Source organism: Patiria miniata, unplaced genomic scaffold (genome assembly GCF_015706575.1).
Source record: "Patiria miniata isolate m_02_andy unplaced genomic scaffold, ASM1570657v1 HiC_scaffold_5, whole genome shotgun sequence".
Lineage (NCBI taxonomy): Eukaryota > Metazoa > Echinodermata > Asteroidea > Valvatida > Asterinidae > Patiria > Patiria miniata.
The window spans coordinates 31,961,243-31,968,322 of record NW_024037072.1 but is presented as its reverse complement, the minus strand read 5'-3'; positions in this window follow the sequence as shown (position 1 = coordinate 31,968,322).

Here is a 7,080-nt window from a genome sequence, read left to right as displayed (position 1 = left end):
GTAAGAATGCAGTACTGAAAGGGGAACAGTGTGTATGCTTCAATTGTTAAATGTTTGTTTGTTATTTATTTATTTATTTTTTTAACTTCTACTTTGATTATTACTAATTGCCTGTGGAGTTCAAATGGACACATCAAATGTGGGCATTGTTAATTCATCAATTCACACAACTGTAATTTGTCTTTGAAATAAATGAAAGACGTATTTCTTTTGGGTGTACGTGAGGCCCTTCATGTAATGCAAGTTTGTGCATGCAGCATACTACACGGTCAAATTATCAAAAAGTCTTAGCATCTTTACAACATTTTTTTTTTAAACAGTACGGTCACAAATTAGTGTTGTGCACCACATAAAGATGGACACGTAATATATCTGGTGCCCGACTTCACTTTCAATACAGCATGTATAAAAGGTAATCTTGATGTAGTGAGTTGAATGTAAGGAATACATATACATGAAGTCAGTATGGTTGCATCATGCATGGTTCTTAACAGCTTTCTGTATTGAGGTAGACATATTGAAGGTGTTTTTGCATAAACTGGCACATTGTTCTGTTGTTTCATGAAAAATATAAAATCATTCCAAGTTTTTGTCATTCCTTTGAAATGAGCTATTTCGTGCCAAAATGCATTCAAAACCTGTAGTGGTGGGTATTTTTTTTAGCGACAATCGTTCCACCAATACATCTAACTACCCAATTTGACATAAGGTTTTTTTTTAGAAATTTCAAAACCAATATGGTACTCGGTCATCCATGACGACAGGAATGCAAGTAAGGTATTTCTGAAAAGCTGGGGGAAAAAAAACATGCTTCATGAATGATGCAGCTATACTGACTGTGTTTAAAGGGAAGATACAACATTTGCAAAAATCAAAAAACAAAATGATCAAATTATCACAAAATATCTCACTGGATTGTTAGGGAACGACAGTCTGAAGCATCCTGTAAAGTTGTGGCTCCTGGTGTGCTGATATTTTCAAGAAAAACTGTATTTTTCCAACGCTGGTCGGCCGACCAGCGTTGGAGAAAACTGGCTTTTTTCAAAAAGTGCTCCTAATTTTTCTTATTTAGTTTGTCTGCATTTTCTTTGCAATTGATTACACACCTGTGAAGACTACAAGCCTGCTAGACTGATTCTCTGATCTTACAATTCCCCAAAGTCTATAAATTGCTCCGTTTCATCTTAAGTGGGGTCAGGGAACCAGACTACACGAATATGATTGTTTTTCTTGGTTTTTCCAGCATCAACGAACCCAAAACGTGAAACAAGTCAGTGTAACAGTATTTGCTTTAACATACTAATCCTCCAAATCCATTTATTTCTGAAAATTGCAGCAAAAGCAAATGTTGTACATTCCCTTTAAGTACATTACATTAAACATTAGTTTTGATACCTTTGTATAAATGCATTCTGCAAAACCCCCTTACACTTTCCATTCCAGCAATTGTAGTACACATACTATAAATTCTACTAAAACACCTTTGTAAAGAACGGTATTAAAATCAATCACCTATCAATAAATTACGGTGTCCGGCTTTCATTGTTTGTTTGTTTGTTTGTTTCGAATTGTTCTCTCCTCTGGTCTGTAATCATCTGCTTATAAAGATATCCCATGCTGTTAAAAAAAAAAAATCCCAGCGAATTTTCAACTTGTATTTTTGCTTTAATGAATTGTTTTCTCTATTCTGGGCGTCTGCAGCCTCTTAAAAAAGGGCTTTCATTTTTTGCACAACCGAACCCGCCCTGCGAAAGAAAGAACTAAATGTCAGTTTTCATTCTATGTCTCATTCAAAAGTGAATAACTTTTATTTTCACGAAAATAGCAACTGGATAATCAGCCCAAATCTATACTTCTTTAAAGGATATACTGTCTGTGCGCTTCATACATACATTTAAATGGTTTTCGCCTAACCAATTTTCAATTTTTACTTCAAAAAAAAATATATTTTCAACCAAAAAACAAATCACTTTTGTATTTCTTACACACACACGATGCACTTAAATTATCGTCAGGCAAATAATTCAAAATGTGTTAAATGTCTCATTTAAAAGTCCATAACTTTAGGATTGTGAGAAAACTAAATTGTAACCCCCATAAAAGTTTATTTTCAGGATGAAATTTGAACATAGCACTGACTAACTTTTTTACTATGGAATAGATTCCCTCAATTGAAATGGGATTCAAATCTGCACACTTAACATCATTCCTAAAATATCAGCTCATTTTTTCAAAAGGACACCTTTTAAGTAGGATCAGACATTTATGTGTGCAGAGCCACAGTCGAACATCTGATACATCCTAACATGCAAATTTTATGCAACCCCGCGTGCCAGCCAATCGGAATCCACTTTTGAAACTGACATCGTTTTGATCAGAAATGTGGACTAAGCTGTTGATTGGTCAATTTGTATGCCATGTTTTGGTAATCCAACAACGAGTTACCAAAGACCTGATAGAGGGCGCCCGCTGAATGGTCAGCAGTCTTGTTTTGCATAATTAATCACCGAATCTGCTCACATATGAGCAGATTCGGAGTGAAGTGTCATGGCCTAGCGGTTAAGAGCACCTGACTCATGCTCTGGTGTTTCAGAGGCAACAGTGGTGTGGGTTCGAGCCCGGGCCCGGACACTTGTGCCCTTGAGCAAGGCACTTAACCATTATTGCTTCGTCCTTCGGATGGGACATTAAGCCGGAGGTCCCGTGTGTTGTATAAGGCCTAACGCACGTAAAAGAACCCTGTAACACTTATCGCTAAGAGGAGTTTGCCCCAGTGTTTCTGGCCTCCGAGATATACTCCCTTGTGGAAGTCCTTAGGAGAAGAACCAACCAAGTATCAAGTATATCACAGACCCTTGCTGTTCCATAGACTACTTTTCAGTTCACCAAGCGTACAATTAAGCTGCTGAATAACAGTACCTCAGATCCTTTATCCGGGTCTACGAGATCTAGACAATTTTCAAAGAATGAGATACAAATACAAGACAACATATTGATACTGCATACTGTACAACAGCAATTTATTCACCCCGGGTATCATACATATTATCATTCAACACACCCATGTAATAGTTAGTATAGTTTGTATATAATATAATCTTTTAGTAAGAATTTTATCACAATGTACAAAGTCAAGCTGCTTCAAGAATTCTGTTTTTTAAATTCTGTAATTACTTCAAGAAATTGTCTGTAATTTAAAATACTTATACAAAGAATCGCCTCCCTAATGTTTTACAGGAGAAAGAATTTAATGACTCAAAATTCAGTTAAAAAACTATTTGAGTACAGGGAATTTTGTAATGAAAAAAAAGAAGGAACGGTCGCGGTGTAACACAGGTTCTATGGATATGTAATTCCATCAGAACACTACAGACGTTCCCAAATGGCACATAGGGTGTGACAGAGGTAATCTTATGTAGTTTGACAAAAATCGTTTTTGCAACTACTGAATACGATGTATAATTGAAAAACAAGTGCAAGTTGCAAGTTTCTGTTGCACAAACGCGATTGATTCCCACCTCAAGCACTGCGTACGACAGAAAAAGTATAAAGGAACCTTTTTGGGCTGCTCTTTCTCTTATTACAATTTGTTAGTAATTAGTAACCAGACTATCACAAGCAATGCAAATGTTTAAAAGCTCTTTTCAAAGCCTTTTCTCCCAAATGGGAATTTTGTGTACCTTAAAGAATGAACTTGCAGACCAATGGCCTTTTTTATGTGTATACCTGTACATGTGGTTGAAGGGAATATACAACATTTGCTTTTGCTGCAATTTTCAAAAAATAAATGGATTTGGAGGATTAATAGCTATAGAAAATATTGTTAAACTTCCTTGTTTCACGTTTTGGGACTGGAGATGCTAGAAAATCTAAGAAAAGCTACCATGTTCTTGTAGTCTGGTTCCCGGACCCCACTTAAGATGAGACGTTGCAATTTATAGACTTAGGGGAATTGTAAGGTCAGAGAATCAGTCTAACAGACTTGTACCCCTTCAGAGATGTGTTATCAATTGCCAAGAAAATGCGGAATAACTAGATATAAAAAGTTAGGAGCACTTTTCGAAAAACGCCAGTGTTCTCCAATGGTCGGCCGACCAGTGTTGGGAAAAATACAAGTTTTCTTGAAAATGTCAGCACACCAGGAGCCAAGATTTTACAGGATGCTTTATACTGTCATTCACTAACAATCGAGTAAGATATTTTATATAATTTGAACATTTCGTTTTTTGATGTTGGCAAATGTTGTATCTTCCCTTTTACTCAAGCAGTCAGTTTTACTGGGAGATAACCTGGACTGTCCAAGATACCCGACTATATAAGGGTAAAGCATGTTTAGTTTTGAATTTCAGCTTTTACAAAAGAAAAATTATTCCAACCTTAAAATACCCAATTCTATGTATGCATCTTCATGGGATAAAGTCACAACATACTGTCATTCTTTCACTATGATACATTATGTTACACTATACAATCTCAATAAATAACACTCTTTTGTCATATCACAATCTGTTTACAAATGATTGACTACTAGATTCATGTACACTTTGGAACAAAAAGGGATGAAGGTGAATAATGGCCTAAAACTGAATAGAAACAGTCCAATGCGAACACAAAAATGTGAAAAGTACTATAGATGCAAATTTGTAGCAAACTCATAGTCACATCAAACTTTGGATTAAATTGTAGTGAATTTGCAACAAGTTCAGAGTCAACTTGAAAACAGCATATCTTATCTGGATTATTTACTCCCGACCTTAAATTGACAAAGTAACGGCATGAACAACTTGAACTACTCTACTCCACATCCTTCTGCCAAAACCTCCAGACTAGTGGTGTGCATTTACGGATAGTATGGGAACCGGTTACCCTACTGAGGTAAAACATAGGTACCCGGGTACCAGTAAATGTAACCCAACCCCAAGATTCAAATCCTGGAAGTTGTCTGAAGGGTTTTATAGCTTTACGATGTAAACTGAACCTTCGTGAGCGTCATCTGTCGCGCGTTAAAATGCACATAAACGTGAAATATGTTTTGGTTTTCCATGTAGCCTGGTTTTCATTTTGAAAATTCTCAAAAAATGGCACTCAGAACCTTTCTTTTTCAATGCCTGAGAAGTTACCAAGTAATTTGTAAATGTAAAGTTGGTTACGGGTACCCGATCCGATAATGTGGAACCGGTTCCTGACATCAGCGGTCGGGGTACACCGGTTCCGATGCACAGCCCTATTCCGTACTGTTGACACCACTTCACATAATTGGAAGTCATTCCCAATTCCGTCTTCAAAGCATGGCAGAGATCCGTGATATAACATCTACATCCTGATTTAAGGTATACATGTACTTATTTCAATTTTGATTGTGTCATAAACTTTACTGTCACTGCTGATCTTGGAACCTACTGATCTTGGAACTGCAACTTAACTCAAAATTGCATTTCTTGTTCAAAGTTCTGTCAACTTGGCCAACATTTCAAAATACTCACCTCTTATGTTACAGATAAAATGTCAGTTAGGTGAAATCATCGTTTTATGCAAGCGATCAGCAAGCGAAACCTCTTGATGTTTGACTCAATATGTGCAATAGCAAAAGGAATGTTGATATTTGTTGTGCGAAAGTCACGCCATGCTGCAGGAATAATGACCAGGGAAGTTCATTACATTTTCTTTAAAAATTCTGCGTTCAGTTTTATCTAACGGTAAAAACACTGTTTGTGGTTATAACTTCTCTTTTGTTTTCTTTTTTGGCTTTTTAGGAAAGATATTGATTAATGAATACAAAGAGAATTATTTCAGTGACAGGAACAAATAATTTGACCAAATCAGGACACCTAGATATAGATCTAAATTACAACCAACCAAAGGGAAAGTACATGCTGAGCTTAGTCTTCTTACTTTATACAGTAGACTGTTGCTGTAACAAACATAATTGGGTCCTCAAAAAGCGGTCATTCATTTTAACAACTTTCGACTGCCAATGCCCGATATAAATCCACATTAACTACAGCAGCCAAATGGGTGGTCATTTTGACTTTTTGACATCACTTTTTAAATTAGGAGGCAAAATACTAATTGTGTGACTCGTTCATTTTAGACAGAATTAGAAACTAAACGTAGAGCTAGTAAAGCAATCTCAGTGCTGCTACTAACTTATCAATCTCCACTGTTAAATATTTCAAACACTCTACAGAGTTTGGATATATGCACAAAACACTCCTTCACACACTAAAATATTAGCAAATCTTTTTCCACATTCTTTTGACCAACTAGTAACAAACCTCAAACCAGTTTTGATGACATCAGTGAAAGATGCAACAACGGACTGGCTTTGATGTGTATACACTTGTAGAGATTACATGTATGTCCATATCCCAAACACCATTCAAATGAACTATGTATAGGACATGGATAAAATGCAGCATTTGCGTAACCAGGGTTCAACAAGCACTTTGGTTTAAATATCTCATGCCATTATAGAAAGTTCTTGTTTCTTGCACTCCAAGGCAACCTGCTTAAATCTTATAACATTCTTACAATGGAAATGCACAGTCAGGGAAAGGGGAGGGGAACACTTTGATGCCACTGGTTTAAATTTGAGGAAAAGTGAATTGCTGTCATCAATACCCAAAGTTTGTTTTGTGTGTTTTTCAAGTGATACCGAGTGCCTTCTCCCCAAATCAGGCATGCAACTGGGAAATCACAAAAAAAAGAGGAAATTCAAATTTTTCCCAGACTTTGTACAGTGTTTTTCTATTTTCAATGGCACACATGGGAAGTAAAAAAAGAGGAAATCAGCTGATCCGAGGAAAAGTTGCATGCCTGCCAAATAAAGGGTGCCTTCCCCAATATACCTAGTTTAACCCTTGATGTACTGGGTGTCATCTCTCTAAAATACTGGGTACCTTCGCCCTCAGATACTGGATACTTTTACATTAGATACTGGGTGCCACTCCACTCACATGATGGGCGCCTTACCTCCCAGCCACTACGGTCCTTCCCCATCAGATACTGGGTACCTCCTTCCTTGGATACTGGGTGACTAATCATACCAAATACAAGTTGTCTTCCCCCTAAGATATTGGG